The 11,589-nt window shown below is 37.5% G+C and overlaps 1 long non-coding RNA gene across 2 annotated transcripts; it reads right to left on the bottom strand.

Annotated features, from left to right (window-relative positions):
• Positions 1–5,424: 5,424 nt before the first annotated feature.
• On the bottom strand, positions 5,425–8,034 carry LOC104105656 (uncharacterized). 2 transcript variants are annotated; one of them, XR_001971094.1, is made up of 3 exons: positions 7,063–8,034; positions 5,802–5,878; positions 5,425–5,682 (listed from the first exon to the last, which is right to left on the bottom strand). It is a non-coding gene; the product is annotated as an uncharacterized lncRNA (long non-coding RNA). The 2 variants fall into 2 exon arrangements; XR_001971093.1 differs by having other exon boundaries at positions 5,425–5,878.
• Between the last annotated feature and the right edge of the window lie 3,555 nt (positions 8,035–11,589).

Genomic DNA, 11,589 nt, shown 5'->3' with positions numbered 1-11,589 from the left:
TTTTTAATCTCGGGTATGAAGGCCGGCATAAAGTCAGCCACGAAGTCCGCCAAGATTTGAGATTTGATGGAGGTTCGGGGTCGATACTCAATATTGTACCCACTGATTTCTATGGCCCACTTGGCCAATCGACCCGAAAGCTCGGGCTTGTGCAAAATATTTCAAAGAGGATAAGTTGTTACAACACATATCGGATGATACTGGAAATATGGTTTTAGTTTCCTAGAGGCGTTTATTAAAGCAAGCGCTAATTTTTCTAAGTGTGGATATCTAGTTTCGGCCTCGCCTTAGGTCCGACAGACATAATAAATAGGGAATTGCGTACCTCGTTCTTCTCGAACCAGAACTCCACTTACCGCTATCTCTGAGACAGCTAAGTACAGGTAAAGCCGTTCGTCTACTTTCAGGGTATGAAGCAACGACGGGCTCGATAAATACCGCTTTAGTTCTTCCAAAGCCAGTTGGCATTCCGGAATCCATGCAAAGTTGCTTTTCTTCTTAAGCAGCGAGAAACATCGGTGGCTCCTATCTGAGGATCTCGAAATGAATCGCCGTCCTAGGGAGGCTATCCGTCCCGTTAGCCTCTGCACGGCCTTTACATTATCTACTATCGTGATGTCCTCAATAGCTTTGATTTTATCGGGGTTGATATCGATTCCTCAATTGGACACCGTGAAACCAAGAAACTTTCCCGAGCCAACCCTGAATGCACAGTTTTCGGGGTTGAGCTTCATATTGTATTCCCTCAGTATGTCGAAAGTTTCCTGCAAATGCTTTAAAAGGTCCTCTGCTCGCAGGGACTTAAGTAACATGTCGTCAATATAAACTTCCATTGATTTTCCTATTTGTTTTTCGAACATTCGGTTTACTAGGCGTTGATAAGTTGCACTAGCCTGTTTTAGACCGAATGGCATTACGTTATAACAGTAGGTACCGTACTAAGTGATAAACGAAGTCTTTACCTGATTCTCCGGGTTCAACTGTATCTGGTTGCACCCGGAGTAGGCATCGAGAAAACTGAGAGTCTCATGGTCGGCCGTGGCATCGATCATGCGATCAATATTACGCAAAGGAAAAGAATCCTTAGGGCATGCTTTGTTTAGGTCTTTGTAATCTATACACATCCTAAGTTTGTTTCCCTTCTTAGGGACTACCACCACATTTGCTAGTCATTCGAGGTATTTTACTTCTCGAATAGATCCTATTTTAAGAAGTTTGGTTACATCATCCTTGATGAAGGCATGTTGGACCTCGGACTGGGGCCTTCTTTTTTGCTTTACCGGATGGAATTTCGGATCCAAGCTTAGTCTATGAGTGGTTATTTCCGGTGGGATCCCTGTCATGTCAAGATGGGACCAAGCGAAATAGTTCGTGTTAGAAATTAGAAATGGAATAAGCTTTTTCCTAAGCTCGGGATCTAACTTCGTGCCCAGGTATACCTTTCGCTCGGGCAGATGTTCGATTAGTAGCGTGATTTGCTCCAGTTCTTCGACCGTTGCTTTGGTAGCGTCGAAATCATCAGGGACCATGAAGGATCGAAGGATCACAGAGTCATCATCTTCGTCAGTCTTCTGATTCTCTAGTTGGGTCGAGGCTGACGTTTGTGATTGCTATTTGGTGTCCTGTTTCTCCTTCGAAACTGATCCATTTGTCGACGATAGTGATGATATCAGAATCATTTCATCGATGACAAACATTTTCTTTGCGGCCGGTTGCTCCCCGTAGACAGTTTTGATTCCTTCTGGTGTTGGGAATTTTAGAACCTAGTGAAGGGTCGAGGGTACTGCTCTCATGTTGTGGATCCATGGCCTCCCGTACAAGGCGTTATATCGCATATCACCCTCGATCACGTGGAACTTCATTGCTTGGATGGTCCCAGCCACGTTTATTGGCAAAATTATCTCGCCCTTAGTAGTTTCACATGCCATATTGAATCCGTTTAGTACCAGGGTTGCGGGCACGACCTGGTCCTGTAGACCGAGTTGCTCTACGACCCTTGATCGAATGATGTTGGACGAACTACCTGGATCAATTAACACACGCTTAACTTGAGTTTTATTCATAAGTACAGATATTACCAGTGCATCGTTATGGGGTTGCGTGATTCCTTCCGCGTCTTCGTCACTAAAGGACAAGGTTCCTTTAGGTGTGTAATCCTGAGTCTGAGATCGCTTCTCTCTTATAATCGACATCTTAGTACGTTTAAGCTTCCGGCCCCTGGGGGACATCGATCCCTCCGATGATCATGTGGATGATGTGTTGTGGCTCTTCTTGTTCGTTTTGTCTATTGAAATCTCTGTTTTTGAAATGGGTTTTGGCCCGGTCACTTAAAAATTCTCGAAGCTGCCCTTCACAGCGGATGCATCGATGTTGAAGTTATATTTTGATAACCGTGGTGCTTCCTTAGGTCCGGTATGCCTATCGAACCCATTCTTGTTCATCATCCCTCGAGACCCTTGTCCTCGATCACTTCTCCTTTTGCCTCGTACGGGGTATTCGCTATTCCTATGATCTTTGTTATACGGCTGGTATCGGTCCATGTTCGACCTTGGTTCTCGGTCGGTATCCCTTTTAATAACGGGCCCAGAACCCAACTGGTCGTCTTCGACTCTAATCTTCGATTGATATCGATTGTGTACATCGGCCCAGGTAACAGCCGGGTACTCGATTATGTTCTGCTTCAACCGTCGTGAAGCCATCGAGCTTCGTTCATTCAATCCTTGGGTGAAAGCTTGAACGGCCCAATCGTTCGTGACCGGTGGTAGATTCATTCGTTCCATTTGGAAACGAGATACGAACTCTCTCAGCATCTCGTTATCTTTTTGCCTTACCTTGAAAAGGTCTGACTTCCTGGTTTCGACCTTTATGGCTCTGGCATGTGCTTTAAAAGAATCGATAAAGTTAGGCGGAAAATTATAATACCATATCATTGCTCCTTTTGACAGGATTTCACCGAACTTCTTTAAAAATACGGATTCGATCTCGTCATCTTCTAGATCGTTCCCTTTAATGGCACATGTGTAAGAGGTGACATGTTCATTGGGGTCGGTCGTCCCATTATATTTAGGAATTTCGGGCATGTGGAACTTCTTGGGGATCGATTTGGGAGCCGCGCTTGGGGGGGAAGGCTTTTGTACGATTTTTTTGGAATTCAAGCCCTTCAATACCGATGGTGCCCCCGGGATCTGATCAACTCTAGAGTTATAAGTTTTTACTTTTTTGTCGTTTGCTTCAATCCTCTTTTCTCCTGAATCAATTAATTTTGTTAGTTCCTCGAGCATCCTAATAATTTCGGGATTCGTCCCCGATTCTTGTTCATTTGATCTTACTACAACTGACCCCGTTTTGTGGGTGACTTCTCGGGGTGGACCGGGCTCGGCCCTGCTTGGTGCCTGGGTTTGGCTCTGCAACTGAGCTATTGCTACCTATTGAGCTTGCAACATTTCGAAAATCATACGCAAGTTGATCCCGTCTTCTCCAACAATTTGGGTATTTCGAACTGCAGATCGAGTTTCACCATGAATGATGTTTTCGGGGTCGGAACATTGGTTTGCCTCAATGGCCACATGTGAATTAACGTCAATTGGATCTACGACCCGAGTTCCAACGGGATCGACGATTGGCCTTTCATCCCCTGTCGTCAGGTTGTTGTTCTCATCTTGAAGGCCAACTTCGTTGTCGATAGGTAGGGCCATTAATTGAGAGTTCGTCATTTTTAACCTGAAATCAAAGACACTTCCAAGAGCAAGTGTAAAATGGTGTATTTTACAGAGATTCATACCAAATAACCACTGTTATCCTTAGCCCCACGGTGGGCGCCAAACTGTTTACCCGAAAAACGGATGGAGTTGAATTTATACGTAGTTCTAACGTGGGCGCCAAACTGTTTACCCGAAAAACGGATAGAGTTGAATTTATATGTAGTTCTAAGAATACGCGGTATAACTTGGTATAAATTAAAAAAATAAGTAGAAATATATCGAATAATGACTGTAAAAAGGAATGAATATAAACCCAAATTGAATAGAGAATGATTGATAAATAAACAAGATGATATCTGTATACGGTCAAAATCGAGTTTGCCCTTCGTGTGATTAATCAAGATTTGAGCATGATGAACTGAGGTTCGTCATTATAATATCGAGATGTGATATGAAGTTGGGTTGTCGAGTTCGAGATCCAGAGACCGATCAATACCGAGCTCGAGTCAATATCAAGCTCGAGAACCAGAGGTCGATCAATATCGGGCTCAAGTCAATATCAAGCTCGAGACCTAGAGGCCGACCAATTCCGAGACCAGCCAAGATCGAGATCGGGCCAAGGGACAAAAGAGCCGTTATAACCGCATTTGGAGAGAGAATCTCTGTGGAAAGCAAGGAAAAGCTAATTAATTAATCTATTATGGGATCCCCTCTATGTATTTTTTTGTCCTCAAGATAGAATTCCCCCACTATATTAAGAATGGTTATCATTTGTAAAGGGGACATTCTGACATTCAGAGATTATTGAGATTTATAACACACAGTCAAATATTATCCTTTTTGGGGATTACGATATTGATTCATCTTGTTCATTTATCAATCATTCTCTATTCAATTTGGGTTTGTATTCATTCCTTTTTACGGTCATTATTCGATATATTTCTACTTATTTTTTCAATTTATACCAAGTTATACCGCGTATCCTTAGAACTATGTATAAATTCAACTCCATCCGTTTTTTGGATAAACAAAGACAAAGAGCTTATCGAAGGAAAAGCAGATGAAAGAACTCGGTAGAACGGTAAAAATAGGTTAGCAAAATCCACCAAAATAGTCCGTAGACAAATGCAGCTCATTATATTTGTATCAATTCACCGCATGGAACTTGTAATCTGAGACCAATGGTGGAACGAAGTTAATTATAAGCCTATTGACATATACCTTGTTTAGGGAAGCACACGGCCAAAAATAACTTACGGACACTTGCTATTTCCGCAAGACTAATGAATTCATATACATCTATTATTTAATTAATCATAGTAATTCAAACATACTCTCACCTTAATTTTTCACTTAAACGTTAGAAAATTAGTGTGAATCGGTATATATAAACTTCAGGTGTAACCAACTTAACCTTTGAAGAATTATTCACTGATAGTTATAATTAACTTGAGCCAATAGAGAAATTTACTTGTTCTTTACCCAAACGACTTGTAGGATCTATATCTAGTTTTACTCCCAATTGAACAATTGAACGAAAGCAGGTAACACCAGACAATCAAATCTATGCCTCCATGAAGAAATGAAAAGTCTACATGGACGAATAGCCACCCAGTAGAGGCAAGAGTTTTAAAATCAAGAAATTTAAGAGTAACTTGACAATCTGATGTTTAGAGCCTACAATAAAAAAGCGCAAAATGACAATACAAAATAAAAACAGACAACAGAAGAACAGAATATTTTTACCTTTTTGTGCATCTATATTAAAAGAATAGTTTAGATATTAAAGGGTGGAAAAGTCGTTTAATTTCTTGTAGATATTTGGTCTTTCAGTCTTCCACATTGATATTTTGCAACTATGAAGAGAGTGAAAGGATGAAGTCGTACAGTTTTCTCAGTACCATCCAAGATGTCACAGAGACTTTATTGTTTGATTTCAATTATACTTTTTCCTAGATAGATGATTGTGGAGTCCATAACACTGCATTGTTGTAGATGGTTCAAAAAGAATTTGATATAAGTAGGTTTAAAAAATAAATACTATCAAGAGAAATGCCATTGAACCGAAGCAAAACAATAAGAATGGAAGTCAAACTCTACCTTATTGGACTTTAGAGCCAACCGTTGTAGCATCCAGTTCATAAAAACAATCTCATATGTCCCTCTTCATCTGTGACCTGAATTCCTCTTAGTCTCTGACTGTAGGGATAATTTTTTTCGCTATCTTTTTTCGAGATCGGTTGTGACATTTACGAAGGGTCAACCCCTCGGAATTTTTAGTTCTTGGCCTCTATTCACACTTAAACATCATATGCAGTTACTGAAAGGGTGTATGGCTCATATGCAGTAAAAGTTACTGAAAGGGTGTATGGCACGACGAAGCTTTGCGGCTATGCCATTCTTGGAATTACTTTTATAAGTAAAGGATCCAAATTGAAAACAACAGAGCTTCTGAGAATAAAAAGGTTTGATCAAGCACTTCTACAGCGCAGCGCTGACGTGTCTAAATGCAATATAGGATCAATAAAGTACTAAAGATAAGATAAACAAAAATATCGACTTTCTCATATTGTCAATGAGTAACACTACTATTGGCAATGCCAAGACATTATCGTCGTACACTTCCTCCCTCAACTATAAAGTGCGGTGTTTCATCAGATGTTCAGTTGTAATCTACAACAATTATGTAATATAGGAAACAACATTCCAAATGTCAAAAATCCAGTGAGCAATTTTAGGGGTTGCCAGTTAGATCCGATAAACAATTTTCAAGATTGGCTAATCAAGAAGCTTGGATTTCAAAGATTACTTAAAGCTCAATTGACTATACTATCCACTTAATGAATTTTTAACATGAACTGAACTACTTCAAAGGTAAAATTTATATTAATATTTGCCTTTGAATTTAGTTTTCCTTCTCTTCCAATCATTCCAAGCAAGAAGGGAATGGAACCTTGAAAGTCATTAGCAATAAACCAATAACTATATTATAGTCTATTTAAAGTGTCATCAGTTCATAGAAAAATACATGACATAGCATCATAGCCTAATTTGACCAGCAGCTACATAGCATCAAAGAACATCAAATACAACAGATGGTAACAGAAAAAATAGACTTGAAGCAGTAATTAATAAAGAATACTCATTTTATAAAACATAAGACCACCGATTCAAACTTATGATACAAATTAACTTAATTTTTATGCATCACAAGTTGCAAATATTAATTAGTAGAGTTTGACACCAGGCCACTAGCTATGAAATTGAGAAGTATGGAACGAACCCAACAAAGACATGGAAAGGGAAACAAATGAATAAAAAAGGAGAAGAAGATTGGGAAGAGATTGAAAGAAAACCATACCTGAGATTTAAACACCCAACAGTGAAAAAGATTAAGTGCAATAAAAGGTCTTTATTCCAAGACTGAAGAAACTGAAGAAGCATTAGTTGAAGGTGAAGAAAGAAAGAGGTTGTTGCTGTCATCGTACAAATACATCACTGCTTCCTATGTGCACCAGCATATATATATATATATGAAAATTTAAACATGTATTCGACTGAAAATAGTTTTGAGCGTATTTAATTGTTAGTTCTAAGGCTCCAATGTCATTCAGCCAATTGGTCGAACATATGGCATGCAATTTCAGGGAAATATATGAAAGTGCTACATGAATTAGCCATCCAAAAACAATTAGGGCGAAGTAATCACAGCAACCCTTCATCAATTTCACACAACCATCAAAATAGTCCAAAATAAGAAGAAAAACAAAAGATATCTATCAAAATCTCATCACCATGTAAAAGAAATAGAACAGAGCCCAAAAACACAGAATGAAACTGCAAAAACCAACACATATCATCGAAATCCCATCACCAAGAAAATCCGCATAATTCACAAATATGATAAACCCCAAAGCTAAAGAGCAATTGAAAAAAATGTAGAGATCAAGTAAAAGCTAATGGCTAGAGTGAAGAAGAAACTTAAAGGAAAAGCTGGAATAGGGCAATAATCGAGTAGGACTTGAGATCAAACTCAAATTTCAACTCAAAAAGGATCATCTCCTGGTTTTTGCCCTTTCTCGATGCTACGCTTTGATTGTGGTGAATTGTTGCTATACTGTGCATGCCTAGAAAATTCCAGATTGGGATATTGAGTAGAAAGAGAAAGAAAAGGGAATTAAGATGTTAAAGAGAAGAGATGCACACCTAGAGTCATATAACAATTACAGGTAGACTTATGGGTAGACAAATAAACCACGTATATGTATGATACAACAAAAGTGATGCTAAATGACTAAACTGCCTTCAAGCTTTTTGAAATAGACACTAAACACACTCAAGCGCTATCGAAGAAGAATTTGCGTTATCAATTGTCATTTCTCACACTCAACATAAGAGTTTAATTAATGGCAAAACTAGAACAGTAAACAATATTGTAATTACCAATAAATAATACGTATGATAAATAAAAACCGAAGTTTTTATATACTGTTTCACACAAAACGATGAAGCTTTTATGTTTTTCAAATCGTTTTCTGAATTTTAATACTCTGATGAAGTTTTTATATCTTCAAATCAGAATAGTAAAAATCAGAAGGAGTAGAAAACCACACAGGCTTTAATCTCCACAAACAGAATACAGAATATAAAATAATTTTCATAAGATTGTTATAAACTTGTATTACTGTAATAAATATTAAAAGCAGTAAACTTTCTAAAGAAAGTCAGTAGAAACAGTATGTCAAAATAATATCTGGAAAAAAATAATTTCTGGAATAAATCGAGCCTACTGAATACACAATGTGTCCTTAAGGAAATTATTCCCCTCAAGTACCCAAGGTGCTGGAATATATCCTCCCAGGATAGAACGATTTAACTCATCGGAGTGCTGGTACCAAAAACGCCGATGAACAGCGAACCACTCGAAGGCTGTAAAACACACTGGAATTTTTGTGCATAAGAAGAAGAAGAAGATCAGAAAATTTCGTAAGTAAAGATTCTAGGATTCAAGGCATATTTATAGACCATTTGACACTGTTTCTGAAAAGATTTGCAACCTTTCAGAAACAGCCATAGTTGTTGGAACAGGTGGGAAGAAATATTGCGGGAAAACAGAAAGCGGATTTAAAATAATCCGGGAAAGAAAACCGGACCGGACCGAAGCCGAGAGAGCGACGACGACGGCGCGAGGCTTGCCTTCTTCTTAACTCTTTGAAAGCTAGAAGAAGAGCAATTGTATATATATCCATCAAAAGTCTTTTCTTCCTCCAATATGGGAGGATGTCCCTTTAGTAAGGAGGGAAACTCAAATATTTTATTTTCTCTCCATTTCCCATTCACCCTCTTTAAGCTACACAAGCTTAAAATCCCAACAGAGTTGCGGTCTGTTAAGCTCTTGGCTTCTAGACTTGAAAATTTTCTCTCATATCGTATAGGTGCAGGTACCATCCACCTATACCAGCTGATCCGCAGGGACTAAATACGATTCTGCGACACATGAATTAATATAGCAGTTTCTTTCGGGAAAAAATTGAATCAACACTTTCAGTCAAACATCTAAATGAAATACAAATATTTAGGGCGAAGATAATAACAAAGTATGGAAAATAATAGAATCTTACCAAATATTCCACGTAATGCATTCTCGCACTCTTGATAATAGTTTAGAAAGCAAGGTGTTGTACTACATGAGTTATGCAATTTCTTCTTCTTTTTTTTGTCCATCTCCATATTTATGGCACAAGATTCTTATCATTCCCTACTTTCTAAGGTCCCCTCAGAAATGTTTTTCATCAAATAGTAAAGAAGCATGCATTTTGCAGAAGCATACGAATATACTTATTAATGGTTCTCAAACTCCTTTGTTGGGTCACATGATTTACATACATCACACGGGAAATTAATAAGAATATCAAAGAGTGCAAAACTTCTTACTTCTTTATACCATTCCACTGCCAATACAGTTGATTATGTGTTAGTAGTGATGACCAGCGATCATCTTGATTGCCGTATCCATTCCCTGGGTAATGCACAATATATAACTACTGATTCTAATGGATAGGCACAACAAATACTCTTAGAATGTAACTAATCATAGCAATTTGCAGTTCACACCAGTGTTTCGGTGAGTACAACTTAATTAGCACTATAAATTCATATCTTCTACATATCTATCCATCTACACAATCTTCATTTATCAGTGTGGTTTAAATTCAAACACATTACCTTCTAAAAGAACACTATAATTTCACATGCATCCCAAAGATTGTAAGGAAAAAAATAGCCTCCGTTGAATTAAGCATGTATATTACGCTGAGGTCAAAGCACAATGAGCAGTCATAAAAGAATCAGTGAAGATATATGCATGTGCCATGAAATGGATGAGACATTCATCTAATAACATGCTTCACTTGAATTCATTCTTTAATTTTTTAAACCATCACAAATGGTATATCATTTCACAGATGATGAGGTACATGTACAAATAGAGAACTGGACAACTCTCAAAGTTTAAACTTAAACATGAATGAAGATAGGTCTAGAATTCACTTCATAAATTAAGTTAATGGTTCGCAGACCGAAGAAAACAAAGATAGATGCATCAGCAAAAATAATAGGGAATGCACCAGCAAAAATAATAAGGAATTGAATACATTTGTTTCCTTGGTATTAAATTATCAATATCATAATAATTCTATTATTTGAGCTGAACATAAGGATGTGGGATATATATTGTTGAGTAACAATTATTACTATTTTTTCCAAAGAAGTATTATATCAAGCATTGAGTCAACTACCAGCTTTTATTTTTAGCTCACTATTTATGAAGTAACCTCAAAGTTTGAAGTAAATTACTCACTTGAACATGAAAATTATTTCCTTGGACTCGTAATAATATTGCAAAATGCAGTTTCAGAAAAACTTACACATCGTAGACAGCAAAAGAAAGCCAGTAAGAGGATTAGGAGTAGGAGTGGGCATATTTCGGTCCGAACCGAAGAAACCAACCGAACTGAAAATATTTTTATTTCGGTTTCGGTTATTCGGTTTTTTCGGTCGGTTTCAGTTTAAAATTTTAAAATTTTAGTTTTTCGGTTCGGTTTTCGGTTATTAATTTATTTGGTCCAGTTAACCAAAAAACCGAATTATTAGCATATAGATTCTTTAAGTTATATATAGGCTAAGCCCATAGGTAATAATATAGGCCCAATTTTGAAGTCCATCAAAGACCCAATTCAAACTTACCATTTTATTCTAACTTACGAAAATTTTGAAAGAAAACCAACAAATTCGTCAGTCCAATTATTATATAGAGAGCCCAATATGATAATGTTCAAACCGAAAACCGATTAGAAATAAACCGAACCGAAATTAAAAAACCGAAGTGAACCGAACTTATTTCAGTTCGATTTCGGTTACTACTTTTATAAAACCGAAAACCAAAACGAATCGAACCGAATTTCTTCAAAACGAACCGAACCGACCGAACGCCCACCCCTAATTAGGCGCTTTAGGTGGAAGTGGTTGAGGCGGTACAGGAAGTCAAAGCCTCTCCACAAAGACTCCAATCTTAATCCAAAGTACTGAATGAAAATAACATATTTTTTAAAAAATAATCTGATTTAAAATCCAACAACCAAACATGATAGATTTCTTTACCGCTTGTTTAGATGGTTGTTACCTGATATATTGTATCGTATTGTTACTTTAAATGCAATGTTTATTTGTTACTTAAAGTTTATTGTATCGTACCGTTAAATCCGTCGTTACGTAACGACGAAAAGTACCACTTTATGTAACGACGGATTTGGTGTGGTGGCATCATTACCTTACTTTTTTCTCATTTCGCCCTTCTTTATAATAAAATAATCATATTTTATCATTTACC

This window comes from Nicotiana tomentosiformis, chromosome 3, assembly GCF_000390325.3.
Source record: "Nicotiana tomentosiformis chromosome 3, ASM39032v3, whole genome shotgun sequence".
Taxonomy (NCBI): Eukaryota; Viridiplantae; Streptophyta; class Magnoliopsida; order Solanales; family Solanaceae; genus Nicotiana; species Nicotiana tomentosiformis.
The sequence above is the reverse complement of the archived record's forward strand: the minus strand, read 5'-3'. Positions and strand labels throughout refer to the sequence as shown.